Consider the following 22,716-nt stretch of genomic DNA (forward strand, 5'->3'; position numbering starts at 1 on the left):
TTTTCCAACCTCTAAGTGGTTGGTGACTTCTTGCGGGTTTCCCACCGGACATCATCTGGCTAATATGATGGTGTTTTAGCTGCAGCATAGGTTCATAAGTTATATGGGTGGAAGGGTAATTTCAATTACCGTGTTGATGTGACTGAGTGATTGCTCTCTCCCTGAAAAGTATGGTTTGCCCAGGTGTAGATTTTTCACCTCTACAAATCAGGCTGGCATATGGATAGGTAAATTGCGAATTGTTTTGGTGTCAAGGATTCGCAGTATTTGATGTCAGTACCAGTTTTAAATTCATTGTCTTTTGTCGTTTGTAGTGTGTATAATTTGCAGGAGGCGTACTAGCATGTGGTTAAAATTTTTGAATGCATTCTATGTGTGTATACATATATATGTTGTGAAATTAGAGAATTGGATAAACTGGTTTTGTTCTGCATACTATAATTATAAGGTTAGTTGGTTCAGGTAGAAAGAGAATTACTTGAATGGTAATTGCTTGATTTGTACAGATATCTCTGTGAGATCCGAGGTCTATTGTTACTTTTTAGTTATTGTTTTCTAATGTTATTATATTTCTCTATGAGATGGTTTTCTTTGAAATATTTTTGAGCGAAAGTTTTGAGGAAACAGAAATTTTAACAATTTATAAGGTATTTTTATACTACGCAGTTTCTGGATACACAAGATTTGTGAAATACTCTGGTGTTAGTTGTTGGTTAATTCCCTATATTACTGTGTTCAAGATAGCTAGACATCACTATGTTTACTTTTACAGTAACATATCCAACTGTTCATAACCCCGTGAGAATTTGTTTCAAGACGCACACATACACATGTTTTTCAGATATACTCAGAATTCAGATGATAGAATGGGTGGGAGCAGTCAGTCAATATCTATAAGACAGATATGACCCATAGTGGAGTGAGAAAGAAAATGTACGTTAAGAAACCCTCTGATCACGAGGGGAGGAGCATTAGATAAGAAGGGATAGAAGAATGTGTTAATGAGTGGAGAGCAGCGTCCCAGCCTCAGGTATTATGAGGTGTTACAGGACCCTGAAGCATTTTATAAGAAGGCAGAGGAAGTTAGGAAAAAAGGCATGAGGAGAGGAATATAACAAGATTGCTGAATTTTGTGCAAAACAAATATTTACACAGGAAGATGTCAGTTGCAATATCTGCATTACATTCATTTATACCTCTATATACATTCCAGATGACTGGACGTGTGCCAGCTGTCAAACGCAGAATGCAGAATATCGTGAGACTTGTTCTGACTGTCAGATGACCAACCCAAAGAGCCGTACCTTCTTTCCAACTATTTATATAGACGGCACGTCTTATGCTACATCCTGTCCAGCATCCATTATAGTTTTATTAATTAATGTAGTTTATGAAAAGAATAATGAAGAAAAAGATGAATATGACATGGAGGTATATAAGTAAACAGAACCGGAGGAGACAGGAAATAAATAGCTCAGACTGATAATCTACAGTATTTATCGTTATATGGTGAGGGGACATAATTATCATCATCATCTTTTAAGCCTCAAAGCTCATACTTTTATACACAATCTACTACATGCAAGGACTCCTGGAAATGCCAGGAGACAGATACCCTAGTAAACAGCTCGCCCCCCCCCCACAAAAATACAGTAGAGAAACAATATCTCTCACCCAGACAGAGGTTGAGGATACTCCTCTCAAATTCCTGGTGGGTCCCGATGCAATCAGAAGAGTAATCAGGGATATTGATCTACTTGCTGAAGAAGTATGTAGTCTTTTCTTTTTTACAAGACACATCTGTAGATCATGTGGGCGTTGAACTAATGGCACTGATCCCAGACTCAATATTGGCAGGCTGAAAATCCATTTTGTAAAGGTGGGGCAGAAGCCAGTAGCCCAGCTGCCAAGGAAATTGCAATATTTACCCTCCATTTCATAATTTGCAATTATTTCTATGAAGTTATGGATAATACATGACTTATGTGCTGTCAATGAAGTTATAGTACTGAACACATCTATGGTACCAAACCCACACACTATGTTTTGTTTTTATCAATTTTATTTATTTTTCTATGGTTCACGGTGATTGACCTGGCCAATGTTTTCTTCAGTTTATTTCTACATGCTGCAAGCCAGTACCTGCTTGTTTTCACACGAGGGCCAGCAATATATTTGGACTATGATGCCTCAAGGGGCACAGTATAGCCTCTCTATGTTCACCCGAGCCATGACCACGGTCCTGGAGCCCTGGAAGAGGATACATCCCACAGCCACTTTTTTTTTACAATACATATGGATGACCTCCGACCCTGACTGAAGACAGCCAAGACAATACTGCTCTTCTACACATGCAACCTTTTTTATAACTATTTTAAGGTTAACCAAAGAAGGTATCGGTGTGTTTTATATGCTAAATTGCAATCACATTTTCACAGCTCTAGGACTGCCACGCTATACTGAACTGTTTTGTCTGTTTGTCATGAAGAAGCCTGACCATGTAAATGGAGTCCTAACACAGCTTCACGGAGGAAGACAATGCCCTCCTGGCTTCTACTCTCCAAAACCTGACCAAGTGACTCGTGAAGTCCAAACCTGCATGAGAACCGTGTTTGCAACCCACCTGTGCTGGATAAAGCTTCTGATTTTTCTGCCTGCCATCCCCTACTCTGCTCCCGGACAACGTCACCATCTCCAGATGTGCTGTCCATAATCCAGCTACTCTTCTACCTCTGCCAAAGGGGGGAGGAAGATGGAGGATGAAAACCACATCTCTGACACATTAGTGGAAGAGGTAGTCGACTCTGAAATGGCTGAACGCGATTGTCTTGCTGTCATGAGGCAAGAGAACACCTGGAAGATCCTGACCTGATGCTCTTTGTGGATAGACCAAGGTATGCAGACCAAGAAGGCCGTTCGCACACTGGTATAGCAGTAGCCACAGAAGTAACTTGCTGCCAGCAAAACCACTGCCTACATCCAAAGGCAGGACTGCGGGCCTTGACAGAAGCATACAAGAGGTCCACTCAACATGAAGCTGTCAAGATCAATCTGGAGGGAAAGAGGCTTCATCACAGCTAACGGAACGCCAGTCTGACACCACAAAGCCATACAAGAATTAATGGAGTCCTTGTTGATGCCAGGAAGAGTTGCGGTGGTAAAAGTAAAAGCACACACTGGAGACACTTCAAGGGAAGCAGTGGGCAACAGACTAGCTGAAGTAACAGCAAAAGAAGCAGCAGTAATACCGGTTGACACGGAAACAGAGGAAAAGGAATAACACTCCAGAAACAAGTATCCAAGGAAGAAAAGAAGAAATGGACCTAAGATGAAGTTATACAGGATGAAATACGCCTAAGGATGAACAAGGAAAATTTAAGGCCTCGAACAAAACTCTACATACTTGATGCTATACAGGAAACAGGGGTCATAGCATAAGAGTTTAGTCTTTCCCTTGGGTCACATACACGCACAAGTATAATTGCCTATATGTAGACTAAGTTTAAAAACATGTGACTAAAATGCATTTTCGAGTCTTTTCATCCATCCCAGATCCTGAGGACATAGGAGCCCACCAGATCCTGCCCGGTGACTGAGTCCTCATCACCAAGAGGTTCAACAGACGTACCCTTGAACCTAGAGGTGACAGCCTGTTCCAAGTCCTGTCAACTATCGCAGCAGTCCATGGGTCCTCGCTTCCCACTGCAAGGAGATGCCAGATCCAGAGTCCAGTAGCGGCTGCCACTCTTCATCCATCTGGCACTTATCCTTTTTCCTAGCTCAAGGGGTAGTCAGTCACCAAGGGGTAGTCACTCATGAGAAGGGCATACTGACTTTCTGGTATAATGTCTCCACCCCAAGAGTAACATATCAATTTGACTACTGTCTCACAATAAGAATGTCCAGGCCCCATGGCACAGTTTCATATCAGGTTTAATACACAATTCATCTGTGTCACTACTGCTGAAAGGGGGGAAGGGTCAAACTGTGAGGATTGGGCTCTTGTTGGATGGAACACCGGTGAACATGATTGGGGTTATCGACCACTCCCAGCCTTAGAGCGAAGGGACAAATGGGGAGCCAGCCTATTATCCCACATGACTCTAACATGCAATCTGAAAAATGTTCAAATGCTCTACCACTAAGCTATGCCACCTATATTTGAAAAATGTAAACTCTTCTTTTTTAACATGAAACCTGGAATTTTCTTCAGTTTATATATGGTTGTGTTTTTTTACTTTGATATGCATTTTTCTTTGTTCAAAATAATTAACTTTAGCAAAAAGTACAGAGGAACTCTCAGGAATTTTTATTTTACCAGTCAAATCTTAGTTTTAGAGTCTACCAATGTGCTTTAAGAAAGCACAAAAACATGAATTCAACTTCACATGGTTCAAAAGCTTGCATAAATATGTAGGTAAGAAATCATGTACAGTATTATTAATCCATTGTAAACGCATCTTCAGGGGGCACTTGGAGTTAAACCAAAGATCTCTTGATCTGCAGTCTACCACTGAGATATACCCCTTAATATTAAAAGACCTAAACTCTTTTTTTTTTTTTTTTTTTTTCCCCTCATAAAACCTGAAATCTATTTGCACAGTTTTATGTTGTTTTGCCTTTTTTACATTGATATACATTTTTATTTGTTAAAAATAACAAACTAATACAACAAGTACAGAGAAACACTCATTAATTTTTATATCACAAGTAAATTCTCAGTTTTATAGTCTTTCAATGTGCTTTATATATCTTTTGTAGATTTCTTTACAGGCAAAATTTCTCAAACTTTTTGCTGCATTTCTTAACTAGTATTCATATAAAGAAAACATGAATTCAACTTCATACGGTTCTAAATCTAGTATAAATACATAGGTAGCGAAGCATGTATTTTTAATCTGTTGAAAATGTACCTTCAGGGGGCACTCGGAGTTGAACCAAGGACCTCTTAATCTGCAGTCAAATGCTCTACCACTGAGCTATACCCCCTTTATTTGAAAAATGCAAACGCTCAATTTTTTTTTTTCAACATGCAATCTGAAAAATGTTCAAATGCTCTACCACTAAGCTATGCCACCTATATTTGAAAAATGTAAACTCTTCTTTTTTAACATGAAACCTGAAATTTTCTTCAGTTTATATATGGTTGTGTTTTTTTTACTTTGATATGCATTTTTCTTTGTTCAAAATAATTAACTTTAGCAAAAAGTACAGAGGAACTCTCAGGAATTTTTATTTTACCAGTCAAATCTTAGTTTTAGAGTCTACCAATGTGCTTTAAGAAAGCACAAAAACATGAATTCAACTTCACATGGTTCAAAAGCTTGCATAAATATGTAGGTAAGAAATCATGTACAGTATTATTAATCCATTGTAAACGCATCTTCAGGGGGCACTTGGAGTTAAACCAAAGATCTCTTTATCTGCAGTCTACCACTGAGATATACCCCCTAATATTAAAAGACCTAAACTCTTTTTTTTTTTTTCATAAAACCTGAAATCTATTTGCATTTTTATGTTGTTGTGCCTTTTTTTACATTGATATACATTTTTATTTGTTAAAAATAACAAACTAATACAACAAGTACAGAGAAACACTCAGTAATTTTTATATCACAAGTAAATTCTGAGTTTTATAGTCTTTCAATGTGCTTTATATATCTTTTGTAGATTTCTTTTCAGGCAAAATTTCTCAAACTTTTTGCTGCATTTCTTTACTAGTATTCATATAAAGAAAACATGAATTCAACTTCATACGGTTCTAAATCTAGTATAAATATATAGGTAGCGAAGCATGTATTTTTAATCTGTTGAAAATGTACATTCAGGGGGCACTTGGAGTTGAACCAAGGACCTCTTGATCTGCAGTCAAATGCTCTACCACTGAGATATACCCCCTATTCTTGAAAAATGCAAACGCTCAATTTTTTTTTTCAACATGCCATCTGAAAAATGTTCAAATGCTCTACCACTAAGCTATGCCACCTATATTTGAAAAATGTAAACTCTTCTTTTTTAACATGAAACCTGACATTTTCTTCAGTTTATATATGGTTGTGTTTTTTTACTTCAATATGCATTTTTCTTTGTTAAAAATAATTATCTTTAGCAAAAAGTACAGAGGAACTCTCAGGAATTTTTATTTTACCTGTCAAATCTTAGTTTTAGAGTGTACCAATGTGCTTTAAGAAAGACAAAAACATGAATTCAACTTCACGTGGTTCAAAAGCTTGCATAAATATGTAGGTAAGAAATCATGTACAGTATTATTAATACATTGTAAACGCATCTTCAGGGGGCACTTGGAGTTAAACCAAAGATCTCTTGATCTCCAGTCTAACTATCTACCACTGAGATATACCCCGTAATATTAAAAGACCTAAACTTTTTTTTTTTTTCTCATAAAACCTGAAATCTATTTGCACAGTTTTATGTTGTTGTGCCTTTTTTACATTGATATACATTTTTATTTGTTAAAAATAACAAACTAATACAACAAGTACAGAGAAACACTCATTAATTTTTATATCACAAGTAAATTCTCAGTTTTATAGTCTTCCAAGGTGCTTTATATATCTTTTGTAGATTTCTTTACAGGCAAAATTTCTCAAACTTTTTGCTGCATTTCTTAACTAGTATTCATATAAAGAAAACATGAATTCAACTTCATACGGTTCTAAATCTAGTATAAATATATAGGTAGCGAAGCATGTATTTTTAATCTGTTGAAAACGTACCTCCAGGGGGCACTCGGAGTTGAACCAAGGACCTCTTGATCTGCAGTCAAATGCTCTACCACTGAGCTATACCCCCTATTTTTGAAAAATGCAAACGCTCATTTTTTTTTTTTCAACATGCAATCTGAAAAATCTTCAAATGCTCTACCACTAAGCTATGCCACCTATATTTGAAAAATGTAAACTCTTCTTTTTTAACATGAAACCTGACATTTTCTTCAGTTTATATATGGTTGTGTTTTTGTACTTTGATATGCATTTTTCTTTGTTAAAAATAATTAACTTTAGCAAAAAGTACAGAGGAACTCTCAGGAATTTTTATTTCACCAGTCAAATCTTAGTTTTAGAGTCTATCAATGTGCTTTAAGAAAGACAAAAACATGAATTCAACATCACATGGTTCAAAAGCTTGCATAAATATGTAGGTAAAAAATCATGTACAGTATTATTAATCCATTGTAAATGCACCTTCAGGGGGCACTTGGAGTTAAACCAAAGATCTCTTGATCTGCAGTCTAACTGTCTACCACTGAGATATACCCCCAATATTAAAAGACCTAAACTCTTTTTTTTTTTTTTTTTTTTTTTTCCCTCATAAAACCTGAAATCTATTTGCACAGTTTTATGTTGTTGTGCCTTTTTTACATTGATATACATTTTTATTTGTTAAAAATAACAAACTAATACAACAAGTACAGAGAAACACTCATTAATTTTTATATCACAAGTAAATTCTCAGTTTTATAGTCTTCCAATGTGCTTTATAAATCTTTTGTAGATTTCTTTACAGGCAAAATTTCTCAAACTTTTTGCTGCATTTCTTAACTAGTATTCATATAAAGAAAACATGAATTCAACTTCATACGGTTCTAAATCTAGTATAAATACATAGATAGCGAAGCATGTATTTTTAATCTGTTGAAAATGTACCTTCAGGGGGCACTCGGAGTAGAACCAAGGACCTCTTGATCTGCAGTCAAATGCTCTACCACTGAGCTAAACCCCCTATATTTGAAAAATGCAAACGCTCAATTTTTTTTTTTCAACATGCAATCTGAAAAATGTTCAAATGCTCTACCACTAAGCTATGCCACCTATATTTGAAAAATGTAAACTCTTCTTTTTTAACATGAAACCTGAAATTTTCTTCAGTTTATATATGGTTGTGTTTTTTTACTTTGATATGCATTTTTCTTTGTTCAAAATAATTAACTTTAGCAAAAAGTACAGAGGAACTCTCAGGAATTTTTATTTTACCAGTCAAATCTTAGTTTTAGAGTCTACCAATGTGCTTTAAGAAAGCACAAAAACATGAATTCAACTTCACATGGTTCAAAAGCTTGCATAAATATATAGGTAAGAAATCATGTACAGTATTATTAATCCATTGTAAACGCATCTTCAGGGGGCACTTGGAGTTAAACCAAAGATCTCTTGATCTGCAGTCTACCACTGAGATATACCCCCTAATATGAAAAGACCTAAGCTCCTTTTTTTTTTTTTTTTTTTTTTTCTCATAAAACATGAAATCTATTTGCATTTTTATGTTGTTTTGCCTTTTTTTACATTGATATACATTTTTATTTGTTAAAAATAACAAACTAATACAACAAGTACAGAGAAACACTCAGTAATTTTTATATCACAAGTAAATTCTCAGTTTTATAGTCTTTCAATGTGCTTTATATATCTTTTGTAGATTTCTTTTCAGGCAAAATTTCTCAAACTTTTTGCTGCATTTCTTTACTAGTATTCATATAAAGAAAACATGAATTCAACTTCATACGGTTCTAAATCTAGTATAAATGTATAGGTAGCAAAGCATGTATTTTTAAGCTGTTGAAAATGTACCTTCAGGGGGCACTCGGAGTTGAACCAAGGACCTCTTGATCTCTACCACTGAGCTATACCCCCTATATTTGAAAAATGCAAACGCTCACTTTTTTTTTCAACATGCAATCTGAAAAATGTTCAAATGCTCTACCACTAAGCTATGCCACCTATATTTGAAAAGTGTAAACTCTTCTTTTTTAACATGAAACCTGAAATTTTCTTCAGTTTATATATGGTTGTGTTCTTTTACTTTGATATGCATTTTTCTTTGTTAAAAATAATTAACTTTAGCAAAAAGTACAGAGGAACTCTCAGGAATTTTTATTTTACCAGTCAAATCTTAGTTTTAGAGTCTACCAATGTGCTTTAAGAAAGCACAAAAACATGAATTCAACTTCACATGGTTCAAAAGCTTGCATAAATATGTAAGTAAGAAATCAAGTACAGTATTATTAATCCATTGTAAACGCATCTTCAGGGGGCACTTGGAGTTAAACCAAAGATCTCTTGATCTGCAGTCTACCACTGAGATATACCCCCTAATATTAAAAGACCTAAACTCTTTTTTTTTTTTTTTTTTTTTTTCCCCTCATAAAACCTGAAATCTATTTGCACAGTTTTATGTTGTTGTGCCTTTTTTACATTGATATACATTTTTATTTGTTAAAAGTAACAAACTAATACAACAAGTACAGAGAAACACTCAGTAATTTTTATATCACAAGTTAATTCTCAGTTTTATAGTCTTCCAATGTGCTTTATATATCTTTTGTAGATTTCTTTACAGGCAAAATTTCTCAAACTTTTTGCTGCATTTCTTAACTAGTATTCATATAAAGAAAACAAGAATTCAACTTCTTACGGTTCTAAATCTAGTATAAATATATAGGTAGCGAAGCATGTATTTTTAATCTGTTGAAAATGTTCCTTTCGGGGGGCACTCGGAGTTGAACCAAGGACCTCTTGATCTGCAGTCAAATGCTCTACCACTGAGCTATACCCCCTATATTCGAAAAATGCAAACGCTCAATTTTTTTTTTTTTCAATATGCAATCTGAAAAATGTTCAAATGCTCTACCACTAAGCTATGCCACCTATATTTGAAAAATGTAAACTCTTCTTTTTTAACATGAAACCTGAAATTTTCTTCAGTTTATATATGGTTGTGTTTTTTTACTTTGATATGCATTTTTCTTTGTTCAAAATAATTAACTTTAGCAAAAAGTACAGAGGAACTCTCAGGAATTTTTATTTTACCAGTCAAATCTTAGTTTTAGAGTCTACCAATGTGCTTTAAGAAAGACAAAAACATGAATTCAACTTCACATGGTTCAAAAGTTGCATAAATATGTAGGTAAGAAATCATGTACAGTATTATTAATCCATTGCAAACGCACCTTCAGGGGGCACTTGGAGTTAAACCAAAGATCTCTTGATCTGCAGTCTAACTGTCTACCACTGAGATATACCCCCTCATATTAAAAGACCTAAACTCTTTTTTTTTTTTTTTTTTTTTTTTTTTTTCCCTCATAAAACCTGAAATCTATTTGCACAGTTTTATGTTGTTGTGCCTTTTTTACATTGATATACATTTTTATTTGTTAAAAGTAACAAACTAATACAACAAGCACAGAGAAACACTCAGTAATTTTTATATCACAAGTAAATTCTCAGTTTTATAGTCTTCCAATGTGCTTTATATATCTTTTATAGATTTCTTTACAGGCAAAATTTCTCAAACTTTTTGCTGCATTTCTTAACTAGTATTCATATAAAGAAAACATGAATTCAACTTCATACGGTTCTAAATCTAGTATAAATATATAGGTAGCGAAGCATGTATTTTTAATCTGTTGAAAATGTACCTTCAGGGGGCACTCGGAGTTGAACAAAGGACCTCTTGATCTGCAGTCAAATGCTCTACCACTGAGCTATACCCCCTATATTTGAAAAATGCAAACGCTCAATTTTTTTTTTCAACATGCAATCTGAAAAATGTTCAAATGCTCTACCACTAAGCTATGCCACCTATATTTGAAAAATGTAAACTCTTCTTTTTTAACATGAAACCTGAAATTTTCTTCAGTTTATATATGGTTGTGTTTTTTTACTTTGATATGCATTTTTCTTTGTTCAAAATAATTAACTTTAGCAAAAAGTACAGAGGAACTCTCAGGAATTTTTATTTTACCAGTCAAATCTTAGTTTTAGAGTCTACCAATGTGCTTGAAGAAAGCACAAAAATATGAATTCAACTTCACATGGTTCAAAAGCTTGCATAAATATGTAGGTAAGAAATCATGTACAGTATTATTAATCCATTGTAAACGCATCTTCAGGGGGCACTTGGAGTTAAACCAAAGATCTCTTGATCTGCAGTCTACCACTGAGATATACCCCCTAATATTAAAAGACCTAAACTTTTTTTTTTTTTTTTTTTTTTTCTCATAAAACCTGAAATCTATTTGCATCTTTATGTTGTTGTGCCTTTTATTACATTGATATATATTTTTATTTGTTAAAAATAACAAACTAATACAACAAGTACAGAGAAACACTCAGTAATTTTTATATCACAAGTAAATTCTCAGTTTTATAGTCTTCCAAAGTGCTTTATGTATCTTTTGTAGATTTCTTTACAGGCAAAATTTCTCAAACTTTTTGCTGGATTTCTTAACTAGTATTCATATAAAGAAAACATGAATTCAAATTCATACGGTTCTAAAACTAGTATAAATATATAGGTAGCGAAGCATGTATTTTTAATCTGTTGAAAATGTACCTCCAGGGGGCACTCGGAGTTGAACCAAGGACCTCTTGATCTGCAGTCAAATGCTCTACCACTGAGCTATACCCCCTATTTTTGAAAAATGCAAACGCTCATTTTTTTTTTTTCAACATGCAATCTGAAAAATCTTCAAATGCTCTACCACTAAGCTATGCCACCTATATTTGAAAAATGTAAACTCTTCTTTTTTAACATGAAACCTGACATTTTCTTCAGTTTATATATGGTTGTGTTTTTGTACTTTGATATGCATTTTTCTTTGTTAAAAATAATTAACTTTAGCAAAAAGTACAGAGGAACTCTCAGGAATTTTTATTTCACCAGTCAAATCTTAGTTTTAGAGTCTATCAATGTGCTTTAAGAAAGACAAAAACATGAATTCAACATCACATGGTTCAAAAGCTTGCATAAATATGTAGGTAAGAAATCATGTACAGTATTATTAATCCATTGTAAATGCACCTTCAGGGGGCACTTGGAGTTAAACCAAAGATCTCTTGATCTGCAGTCTAACTGTCTACCACTGAGATATACCCCCAATATTAAAAGACCTAAACTCTTTTTTTTTTTTTTTTTTTTTTTTCCCTCATAAAACCTGAAATCTATTTGCACAGTTTTATGTTGTTGTGCCTTTTTTACATTGATATACACTTTTATTTGTTAAAAATAACAAACTAATACAACAAGTACAGAGAAACACTCATTAATTTTTATATCACAAGTAAATTCTCAGTTTTATAGTCTTCCAATGTGCTTTATATATCTTTTGTAGATTTCTTTACAGGCAAAATTTCTCAAACTTTTTGCTGCATTTCTTAACTAGTATTCATATAAAGAAAACATGAATTCAACTTCATACGGTTCTAAATCTAGTATAAATACATAGGTAGCGAAGCATGTATTTTTAATCTGTTGAAAATGTACCTTCAGGGGGCACTCGGAGTAGAACCAAGGACCTCTTGATCTGCAGTCAAATGCTCTACCACTGAGCTAAACCCCCTATATTTGAAAAATGCAAACGCTCAATTTTTTTTTTTCAACATGCAATCTGAAAAATGTTCAAATGCTCTACCACTAAGCTATGCCACCTATATTTGAAAAATGTAAACTCTTCTTTTTTAACATGAAACCTGAAATTTTCTTCAGTTTATATATGGTTGTGTTTTTTTACTTTGATATGCATTTTTCTTTGTTCAAAATAATTAACTTTAGCAAAAAGTACAGAGGAACTCTCAGGAATTTTTATTTTACCAGTCAAATCTTAGTTTTAGAGTCTACCAATGTGCTTTAAGAAAGCACAAAAACATGAATTCAACTTCACATGGTTCAAAAGCTTGCATAAATATATAGGTAAGAAATCATGTACAGTATTATTAATCCATTGTAAACGCATCTTCAGGGGGCACTTGGAGTTAAACCAAAGATCTCTTGATCTGCAGTCTACCACTGAGATATACCCCCTAATATGAAAAGACCTAAGCTCCTTTTTTTTTTTTTTTTTTTTTTTTTCTCATAAAACATGAAATCTATTTGCATTTTTATGTTGTTTTGCCTTTTTTTACATTGATATACATTTTTATTTGTTAAAAATAACAAACTAATACAACAAGTACAGAGAAACACTCAGTAATTTTTATATCACAAGTAAATTCTCAGTTTTATAGTCTTTCAATGTGCTTTATATATCTTTTGTAGATTTCTTTTCAGGCAAAATTTCTCAAACTTTTTGCTGCATTTCTTTACTAGTATTCATATAAAGAAAACATGAATTCAACTTCATACGGTTCTAAATCTAGTATAAATGTATAGGTAGCAAAGCATGTATTTTTAAGCTGTTGAAAATGTACCTTCAGGGGGCACTCGGAGTTGAACCAAGGACCTCTTGATCTCTACCACTGAGCTATACCCCCTACATTTGAAAAATGCAAACACTCACTTTTTTTTTTCAACATGCAATCTGAAAAATGTTCAAATGCTCTACCACTAAGCTATGCCACCTATATTTGAAAAGTGTAAACTCTTCTTTTTTAACATGAAACCTGAAATTTTCTTCAGTTTATATATGGTTGTGTTCTTTTACTTTGATATGCATTTTTCTTTGTTAAAAATAATTAACTTTAGCAAAAAGTACAGAGGAACTCTCAGGAATTTTTATTTTACCAGTCAAATCTTAGTTTTAGAGTCTACCAATGTGCTTTAAGAAAGCACAAAAACATGAATTCAACTTCACATGGTTCAAAAGCTTGCATAAATATGTAAGTAAGAAATCATGTACAGTATTATTAATCCATTGTAAACGCATCTTCAGGGGGCACTTGGAGTTAAACCAAAGATCTCTTGATCTGCAGTCTACCACTGAGATATACCCCCTAATATTAAAAGACCTAAACTCTTTTTTTTTTTTTTTTTTTTTTCCCCTCATAAAACCTGAAATCTATTTGCACAGTTTTATGTTGTTGTGCCTTTTTTACATTGATATACATTTTTATTTGTTAAAAGTAACAAACTAATACAACAAGTACAGAGAAACACTCAGTAATTTTTATATCACAAGTTAATTCTCAGTTTTATAGTCTTCCAATGTGCTTTATATATCTTTTGTAGATTTCTTTACAGGCAAAATTTCTCAAACTTTTTGCTGCATTTCTTAACTAGTATTCATATAAAGAAAACAAGAATTCAACTTCTTACGGTTCTAAATCTAGTATAAATATATAGGTAGCGAAGCATGTATTTTTAATCTGTTGAAAATGTACCTTCAGGGGGCACTCGGAGTTGAACCAAGGACCTCTTGATCTGCAGTCAAATGCTCTACCACTGAGCTATACCCCCTATATTAGAAAAAAGCAAACGCTCAATTTTTTTTTTTTTCAACATGCAATCTGAAAAATGTTCAAATGCTCTACCACTAAGCTATGCCACCTATATTTGAAAAATGTAAACTCTTCTTTTTTAACATGAAACCTGAAATTTTCTTCAGTTTATATATGGTTGTGTTTTTTTACTTTGATATGCATTTTTCTTTGTTCAAAATAATTAACTTTAGCAAAAAGTACAGAGGAACTCTCAGGAATTTGTATTTTACCAGTCAAATCTTAGTTTTAGAGTCTACCAATGTGCTTTAAGAAAGACAAAAACATGAATTCAACTTCACATGGTTCAAAAGTTGCATAAATATGTAGGTAAGAAATCATGTACAGTATTATTAATCCATTGCAAACGCACCTTCAGGGGGCACTTGGAGTTAAACCAAAGATCTCTTGATCTGCAGTCTAACTGTCTACCACTGAGATATACCCCCTCATATTAAAAGACCTAAACTCTTTTTTTTTTTTTTCCCTCATAAAACCTGAAATCTATTTGCACAGTTTTATGTTGTTGTGCCTTTTTTACATTGATATACATTTTTATTTGTTAAAAGTAACAAACTAATACAACAAGCACAGAGAAACACTCAGTAATTTTTATATCACAAGTAAATTCTCAGTTTTATAGTCTTCCAATGTGCTTTATATATCTTTTGTAGATTTCTTTACAGGCAAAATTTCTCAAACTTTTTGCTGCATTTCTTAACTAGTATTCATATAAAGAAAACATGAATTCAACTTCATACGGTTCTAAATCTAGTATAAATATATAGGTAGCGAAGCATGTATTTTTAATCTGTTGAAAATGTACCTTCAGGGGGCACTCGGAGTTGAACAAAGGACCTCTTGATCTGCAGTCATATGCTCTACCACTGAGCTATACCCCCTATATTTGAAAAATGCAAACGCTCAATTTTTTTTTTCAACATGCAATCTGAAAAATGTTCAAATGCTCTACCACTAAGCTATGCCACCTATATTTGAAAAATGTAAACTCTTCTTTTTTAACATGAAACCTGAAATTTTCTTCAGTTTATATATGGTTGTGTTTTTTTACTTTGATATGCATTTTTCTTTGTTCAAAATAATTAACTTTAGCAAAAAGTACAGAGGAACTCTCAGGAATTTTTATTTTACCAGTCAAATCTTAGTTTTAGAGTCTACCAATGTGCTTGAAGAAAGCACAAAAATATGAATTCAACTTCACATGGTTCAAAAGCTTGCATAAATATGTAGGTAAGAAATCATGTACAGTATTATTAATCCATTGTAAACGCATCTTCAGGGGGCACTTGGAGTTAAACCAAAGATCTCTTGATCTGCAGTCTACCACTGAGATATACCCCCTAATATTAAAAGACCTAAACTTTTTTTTTTTTTTTTTTTTTTCTCATAAAACCTGAAATCTATTTGCATCTTTATGTTGTTGTGCCTTTTATTACATTGATATATATTTTTATTTGTTAAAAATAACAAACTAATACAACAAGTACAGAGAAACACTCAGTAATTTTTATATCACAAGTAAATTCTCAGTTTTATAGTCTTCCAAAGTGCTTTATGTATCTTTTGTAGATTTCTTTACAGGCAAAATTTCTCAAACTTTTTGCTGGATTTCTTAACTAGTATTCATATAAAGAAAACATGAATTCAAATTCATACGGTTCTAAAACTAGTATAAATATATAGGTAGCGAAGCATGTATTTTTAATCTGTTGAAAATGTACATTCAGGGGGCACTCGGAGTTGAACCAAGGACCTCTTGATATGCAGTCAAATGCTCTACCACTGAGATATACCCCCTATTTTTGAAAAATGCAAACGCTCAATTTTTTTTTTTCAACATGCAATCTGAAAAATGTTCAAATGCTCTACCACTAAGCTATGCCACCTATATTTGAAAAATGTAAACTCTTCTTTTTTAACATGAAACCTGACATTTTCTTCAGTTTATATATGGTTGTGTTTTTTTACTTTGATATGCATTTTTCTTTGTTAAAAATAATTAACTTTAGCAAAAAGTACAGAGGAACTCTCAGGAATTTTTATTTTACCAGTCAAATCTTAGTTTTAGAGTCTATCAATGTGCTTTAAGAAAGACAAAAACATGAATTCAACATCACATGGTTCAAAAGCTTGCATAAATATGTAGGTAAGAAATCATGTACAGTATTATTAATCCATTGTAAACGCACCTTCAGGGGGCACTTGGAGTTAAACCAAAGATCTCTTGATCTGCAGTCTAACTGTCTACCACTGAGATAAACCCCCAATATTAAAAGACCTAAACTCTTTTTTTTTTTTTTTTTTTTTTTTTTTTTTCCCTCATAAAACCTGAAATCTATTTGCACAGTTTTATGTTGTTGTGCCTTTTTTACATTGATATATATTTTTATTTGTTAAAAATAACAAACTAATACAACAAGTACAGAGAAACACTCAGTAATTTTTATATCACAAGTAAATTCTCAGTTTTATAGTCTTCCAAATTGCTTTATGTATCTTTTGTAGATTTCTTTACAGGCAAAATTTCTCAAATTTTTTGCTGCATTTCTTAACTAGTATTCATATAAAGAAAACTTGAATTCAAATTCTTACGGTTCTAAAACTAGTATAAATATATAGGTAGCGAAGCATGTATTTTTAATCTGTTGAAAATGTACATTCAGGGGGCACTCGGAGTTGAACCAAGGACCTCTTGATCTGCTGTCAAATGCTCTACCACTGCGCTATACCCCCTATATTTGAAAAATGCAAACGCTCACTTTTTTTTTTCAACATGCAATCTGAAAAATGTTCAAATGCTCTACCACTAAGCTATGCCACCTATATTTGAAAAATGTAAACTCTTCTTTTTTAACATGAAACCTGAAATTTTCTTCAGTTTATATATGGTTGTGTTCTTTTACTTTGATATGCATTTTTCTTTGTTAAAAATAATTAACTTTAGCAAAAAGTACAGAGGAACTCTCAGGAATTTTTATTTTACCAGTCAAATCTTAGTTTTAGAGTCTACCAATGTGCTTTAAGAAAGCACAAAAACATGAATTCAACTTCACATGGTTCAAAAGCTTGCATAAATATGTAGGTAAGAAATCATGTACAGTATTATTAATCCATTGTAAACGCATCTTCAGGGGGCACTTGGAGTTAAACCAAAGATCTCTTGATCTGCAGTCTACCACTGAGATATACCCCCTAAGTACCAGTCTATCCGCATCTGCTGTCCATATAGACTTATTTTGTAAAGTGTGTATTGTTCTTGTAATGTTCTTGATCTTTGTTCTGCTGCTGTAATACTGTAATTTCCTCCGGGATCAATAAAGTTTATCTAATCTAATCTAATCTAATCTAATCTAATATTAAAAGACCTAAACTCTTTTTTTTTTTTTTTTTTTTTTTTCCTCATAAAACCTGAAATCTATTTGCACAGTTTTATGTTGTTGTGCCTTTTTTACATTGATATACATTTTTATTTGTTAAAAGTAACAAACTAATACAACAAGTACAGAGAAACACTCAGTAATTTTTATATCACAAGTAAATTCTCAGTTTTATAGTCTTCCAATGTGCTTTATATATCTTTTGTAGATTTCTTTACAGGCAAAATTTCTCAAACTTTTTGCTGCATTTCTTAACTAGTATTCATATAAAGAAAACATGAATTCAACTTCATACGGTTCTAAATCTAGTATAAATATATAGGTAGCGAAGCATGTATTTTTAATCTATTGAAAATGTACCTTCAGGGGGCACTCGGAGTTGAACCAAGGACCTCTTGATCTGCAGTCAAATGCTCTACCACTGAGCTATACCCCCTATATTCGAAAAATGCAAACGCTCAATATTTTTTTTTCAACATGCAATCTGAAAAATGTTCAAATGCTCTACCACTAAGCTATGCCACCTATATTTGAAAAATGTAAACTCTTCTTTTTTAACATGAAACCTGAAATTTTCTTCAGTTTATATATGGTTGTGTTTTTTTACTTTGATATGCATTTTTCTTTGTTCAAAATAATTAACTTTAGCAAAAAGTACAGAGGAACTCTCAGGAATTTTTATTTTACCAGTCAAATCTTAGTTTTAGAGTCTACCAATGTGCTTTAAGAAAGCACAAAAACATGAATTCAACTTCACATGGTTCAAAAGCTTGCATAAATATGTAGGTAAGAAATCATGTACAGTATTATTAATCCATTGTAAACGCATCTTCAGGGGGCACTTGGAGTTAAACCAAAGATCTCTTGATCTGCAGTCTACCACTGAGATATACCCCCTAATATTAAAAGACCTAAACTCCTTTTTTTTTTCTCATAAAACCTGAAATCTATTTGCATCTTTATGTTGTGCCTTTTATTACATTGATATATATTTTTATTTGTTAAAAATAACAAACTAATACAACAAGTACAGAGAAACACTCAGTAATTTTTATATCACAAGTAAATTCTCAGTTTTATAGTCTTCCAAAGTGCTTTATGCATCTTTTGTAGATTTCTTTACAGGCAAAATTTCTCAAACTTTTTGCTGCATTTCTTAACTAGTATTCATATAAAGAAAACATGAATTCAAATTCATACGGTTCTAAAACTAGTATAAATATATAGGTAGCGAAGCATGTATTTTTAATCTGTTGAAAATGTACATTCAGGGGGCACTCAGAGTTGAACCAAGGACCTCTTGATCTGCAGTCAAATGCTCTACCACTGAGATATACCCTCTATTTTTGTAAAATGCAAACGCTCAATTTTTTGTTTTCAACATGCAATCTGAAAAATGTTCAAATGCTTTACCACTAAGCTATGCCACCTATATTTGAAAAATGTAAACTCTTCTTTTTTAACATGAAACCTGACATTTTCTTCAGTTTATATATGGTTGTGTTTTTTTACTTTGATATGCATTTTTCTTTGTTAAAAATAATTAACTTTAGCAAAAAGTACAGAGGAACTCTCAGCAATTTTTATTTTACCAGTCAAATCTTAGTTTTAGAGTCTACCAATGTGCTTTAAGAAAGCACAAAAACATGAATTCAACTTCACATGGTTCAAAAGCTTGCATAAATATGTAGGTAAGAAATCATGTACAGTATTATCAATCCATTGTAAACGCACCTTCAGGGGGCACTTGGAGTTAAACCAAAGATCTCTTGATCTGCAGTCTAACTGTCTACCACTGAGATATACCCCCAATATTAAAAGACCTAAACTCTTTTTTTTTTTTTTTTTTTTTTTCCCCATCATAAAACCTGAAATCTATTTGCACAGTTTTATGTTGTTGTGCCTTTTTTACATTGATATACATTTTTATTTGTTAAAAATAACAAACTAATACAACAAGTACAGAGAAACACTCATTAATTTTTATATCACAAGTAAATTCTCAGTTTTATAGTCTTCCAATGTGCTTTATATATCTTTTGTAGATTTCTTTACAGGCAAAATTTCTCAAACTTTTTGCTGCATTTCTTAACTAGTATTCATATAAAGAAAACATGAATTCAACTTCATACGGTTCTAAATCTAGTATAAATATATAGGTAGCGAAGCATGTATTTTTAATCTGTTGAAAATGTAGCTTCAGGGGGCACTCGGAGTTAAACGAAGGACCTCTTGATCTGCAGTCAAATGCTCTACCACTGAGCTATACCCCCTATATTTGAAAAATGCAAACACTCAATTTTTTTTTTCAACATGCAATCTGAAAAATGTTCAAATGCTCTACCACTAAGCTATGCCACCTATATTTGAAAAATGTAAACTCTTCTTTTTTAACATGAAACCTGAAATTTTCTTCAGTTTATATATGGTTGTGTTTTTTTACTTTGATATGCATTTTTCTTTGTTCAAAATAATTAACTTTAGCAAAAAGTACAGAGGAACTCTCAGGAATTTTTATTTTAACAGTCAAATCTTAGTTTTAGAGTCTACCAATGTGCTTTAAGAAAGCACAAAAATATGAATTCAACTTCACATGGTTCAAAAGCTTGCATAAATATGTAGGTAAGAAATCATGTACAGTATTATTAATCCATTGTAACCGCATCTTCAGGGGGCACTTGGAGTTAAACCAAAGATCTCTTGATCTGCAGTCTACCACTGAGATATACCCCCTAATATTAAAAGACCTAAACTCCTTTTTTTTTTTTTTTTTTTTTTTTTTTTTTTTCTCATAAAACCTGAAATCTATTTGCATCTTTATGTTGTTGTGCCTTTTATTACATTGATATATATTTTTATTTGTTAAAAATAACAAACTAATACAACAAGTACAGAGAAACACTCAGTAATTTTTATATCACAAGTAAATTCTCAGTTTTATAGTCTTCCAAAGTGCTTTATGTATCTTTTGTAGATTTCTTTACAGGCAAAATTTCTCAAACTTTTTGCTGCATTTCTTAACTAGTATTCATATAAAGAAAACATGAATTCAAATTCATACGGTTTTAAAACTAGTATAAATATATAGGTAGCGAAGCATGTATTTTTAATCTGTTGAAAATGTACATTCAGGGGGCACTCAGAGTTGAACCAAGGACCTCTTAATCTGCAGTCAAATGCTCTACCACTGAGATATACCCTCTATTTTTGTAAAATGCAAACGCTCAATTTTTTTTTTCAACATGCAATCTGAAAAATGTTCAAATGCTTTACCACTAAGCTATGCCACCTATATTTGAAAAATGTAAACTCTTCTTTTTTAACATGAAACCTGACATTTTCTTCAGTTTATATATGGTTGTGTTTTTTTACTTTGATATGCATTTTTCTTTGTTAAAAATAATAAACTTTAGCAAAAAGTACAGAGGAACTCTCAGCAATTTTTATTTTACCAGTCAAATCTTAGTTTTAGAGTCTACCAATGTGCTTTAAGAAAGCACAAAAACATGAATTCAACTTCACATGGTTCAAAAGCTTGCATAAATATGTAGGTAAGAAATCATGTACAGTATTATTAATCCATTGTAAACGCACCTTCAGGGGGCACTTGGAGTTAAACCAAAGATCTACTGATCTGCAGTCTAACTGTCTACCACTGAGATATACCCCCAATATTAAAAGACCTAAACTCTTTTTTTTTTTTTTTTTTTTTTTTTTTTTCCCCTCATAAAACCTGAAATCTATTTGCACAGTTTTATGTTGTTGTGCCTTTTTTACATTGATATACATTTTTATTTGTTAAAAGTAACAAACTAATACAACAAGTACAGAGAAACACTCAGTAATTTTTATATCACAAGTAAATTCTCAGTTTTATAGTCTTCCAATGTGCTTTATATATCTTTTGTAGATTTCTTTACAGGCAAAATTTCTTAAACTTTTTGCTGCATTTCTTAACTAGTATTCATATAAAGAAAACATGAATTCAACTTCATACGGTTCTAAATCTAGTATAAATATATAGGTAGCGAAGCATGTATTTTTAATCTGTTGAAAATGTACCTTCAGGGGGCACTCGGCGTTGAACCAAGGACCTCTTGATCTGCAGTTAAATGCTCTACCACTGAGTTATACCCCCTATATTCGAAAAATGCAAACGCTCAATTTTTTTTTTTCAACATGCAATCTGAAAAATGTTCAAATGCTCTACCACTAAGCTATGCCACCTATATTTGAAAAATGTAAACTCTTCTTTTTTAAAATGAAACCTGAAATTTTCTTCAGTTTATATATGGTTGTGTTTTTTTACTTTGATATGCATTTTTCTTTGTTAAAAATAATTAACTTTAGCAAAAAGTACAGAGGAACTCTCAGGAATTTTTATTTTACCAGTCAAATCTTAGTTTTAGAGTCTACCAATGTGCTTTAAGAAAGACAAAAACATGAATTAAACATCACATGGTTCAAAAGCTTGCATAAATATGTAGGTAAGAAATCATGTACAGTATTATTAATCCATTGTAAACGCATCTTCAGGGGGCACTTGGAGTTAAACCAAAGATCTCTTGATCTGCAGTCTACCACTGAGATATACCCCCTAATATTAAAAGACCTAAACTCTTTTTTTTTTTTTTTTTCCCTCATAAAACCTGAAATTTATTTGCACAGTTTTATGTTGTTGTGCCTTTTTTACATTGATATACATTTTTATTTGTTAAAAGTAACAAACTAATACAACAAGTACAGAGAAACACTCAGTAATTTTTATATCACAAGTAAATTCTCAGTTTTATAGTCTTCCAATGTGCTTTATATATCTTTTGTAGATTTCTTTACAGGCAAAATTTCTCAAACTTTTTGCTGCATTTCTTAACTAGTATTCATATAAAGAAAACATGAATTCAACTTCATACGGTTCTAAATCTAGTATAAATATATAGGTAGCGAAGCATGTATTTTTAATCTGTTGAAAATGTACCTTCAGGGGGCACTCGGAGTTGAACCAAGGACCTCTTGATCTGCAGTCAAATGCTCTACCACTGAGCTATACCCCCTATATTTGAAAAATGCAAACACTCAATTTTTTTTTTCAACATGCAATCTGAAAA

General features: G+C 32.3%; 15 non-coding genes across 15 annotated transcripts; all 15 read right to left on the reverse strand.

Moving 5' to 3' along the window:
- Nucleotides 1-4,917: 4,917 nt before the first annotated feature.
- TRNAC-GCA (transfer RNA cysteine (anticodon GCA)) lies at nucleotides 4,918-4,989 on the reverse strand. The gene has a single exon. It is a non-coding gene; the product is annotated as a tRNA-Cys (tRNA).
- An 837-nt stretch (nucleotides 4,990-5,826) lies between these two features.
- TRNAC-GCA (transfer RNA cysteine (anticodon GCA)) lies at nucleotides 5,827-5,898 on the reverse strand. Its single transcript has one exon. It is a non-coding gene; the product is annotated as a tRNA-Cys (tRNA).
- Nucleotides 5,899-6,741: 843 nt separating this feature from the next.
- Nucleotides 6,742-6,813, reverse strand: TRNAC-GCA (transfer RNA cysteine (anticodon GCA)). The gene has a single exon. It is a non-coding gene; the product is annotated as a tRNA-Cys (tRNA).
- Nucleotides 6,814-7,671: 858 nt separating this feature from the next.
- Nucleotides 7,672-7,743, reverse strand: TRNAC-GCA (transfer RNA cysteine (anticodon GCA)). The gene has a single exon. It is a non-coding gene; the product is annotated as a tRNA-Cys (tRNA).
- A 1,759-nt stretch (nucleotides 7,744-9,502) lies between these two features.
- TRNAC-GCA (transfer RNA cysteine (anticodon GCA)) lies at nucleotides 9,503-9,574 on the reverse strand. Its single transcript has one exon. It is a non-coding gene; the product is annotated as a tRNA-Cys (tRNA).
- Nucleotides 9,575-10,439: 865 nt separating this feature from the next.
- On the reverse strand, nucleotides 10,440-10,511 carry TRNAC-GCA (transfer RNA cysteine (anticodon GCA)). Its single transcript has one exon. It is a non-coding gene; the product is annotated as a tRNA-Cys (tRNA).
- An 845-nt stretch (nucleotides 10,512-11,356) lies between these two features.
- On the reverse strand, nucleotides 11,357-11,428 carry TRNAC-GCA (transfer RNA cysteine (anticodon GCA)). The gene has a single exon. It is a non-coding gene; the product is annotated as a tRNA-Cys (tRNA).
- Nucleotides 11,429-12,286: 858 nt separating this feature from the next.
- On the reverse strand, nucleotides 12,287-12,358 carry TRNAC-GCA (transfer RNA cysteine (anticodon GCA)). Its single transcript has one exon. It is a non-coding gene; the product is annotated as a tRNA-Cys (tRNA).
- A 1,760-nt stretch (nucleotides 12,359-14,118) lies between these two features.
- On the reverse strand, nucleotides 14,119-14,190 carry TRNAC-GCA (transfer RNA cysteine (anticodon GCA)). Its single transcript has one exon. It is a non-coding gene; the product is annotated as a tRNA-Cys (tRNA).
- Nucleotides 14,191-15,040: 850 nt separating this feature from the next.
- Nucleotides 15,041-15,112, reverse strand: TRNAC-GCA (transfer RNA cysteine (anticodon GCA)). The gene has a single exon. It is a non-coding gene; the product is annotated as a tRNA-Cys (tRNA).
- An 844-nt stretch (nucleotides 15,113-15,956) lies between these two features.
- Nucleotides 15,957-16,028, reverse strand: TRNAC-GCA (transfer RNA cysteine (anticodon GCA)). The gene has a single exon. It is a non-coding gene; the product is annotated as a tRNA-Cys (tRNA).
- Nucleotides 16,029-16,892: 864 nt separating this feature from the next.
- On the reverse strand, nucleotides 16,893-16,964 carry TRNAC-GCA (transfer RNA cysteine (anticodon GCA)). The gene has a single exon. It is a non-coding gene; the product is annotated as a tRNA-Cys (tRNA).
- A 1,008-nt stretch (nucleotides 16,965-17,972) lies between these two features.
- Nucleotides 17,973-18,044, reverse strand: TRNAC-GCA (transfer RNA cysteine (anticodon GCA)). The gene has a single exon. It is a non-coding gene; the product is annotated as a tRNA-Cys (tRNA).
- Nucleotides 18,045-19,809: 1,765 nt separating this feature from the next.
- On the reverse strand, nucleotides 19,810-19,881 carry TRNAC-GCA (transfer RNA cysteine (anticodon GCA)). Its single transcript has one exon. It is a non-coding gene; the product is annotated as a tRNA-Cys (tRNA).
- A 2,709-nt stretch (nucleotides 19,882-22,590) lies between these two features.
- On the reverse strand, nucleotides 22,591-22,662 carry TRNAC-GCA (transfer RNA cysteine (anticodon GCA)). Its single transcript has one exon. It is a non-coding gene; the product is annotated as a tRNA-Cys (tRNA).
- Between the last annotated feature and the right edge of the window lie 54 nt (nucleotides 22,663-22,716).

The sequence above is a fragment of the Dendrobates tinctorius genome, unplaced genomic scaffold (genome assembly GCF_039654945.1).
Source record: "Dendrobates tinctorius isolate UK_male_01 unplaced genomic scaffold, ASM3965494v1 ptg000008l, whole genome shotgun sequence".
Taxonomy (NCBI): domain Eukaryota; kingdom Metazoa; phylum Chordata; class Amphibia; order Anura; family Dendrobatidae; genus Dendrobates; species Dendrobates tinctorius.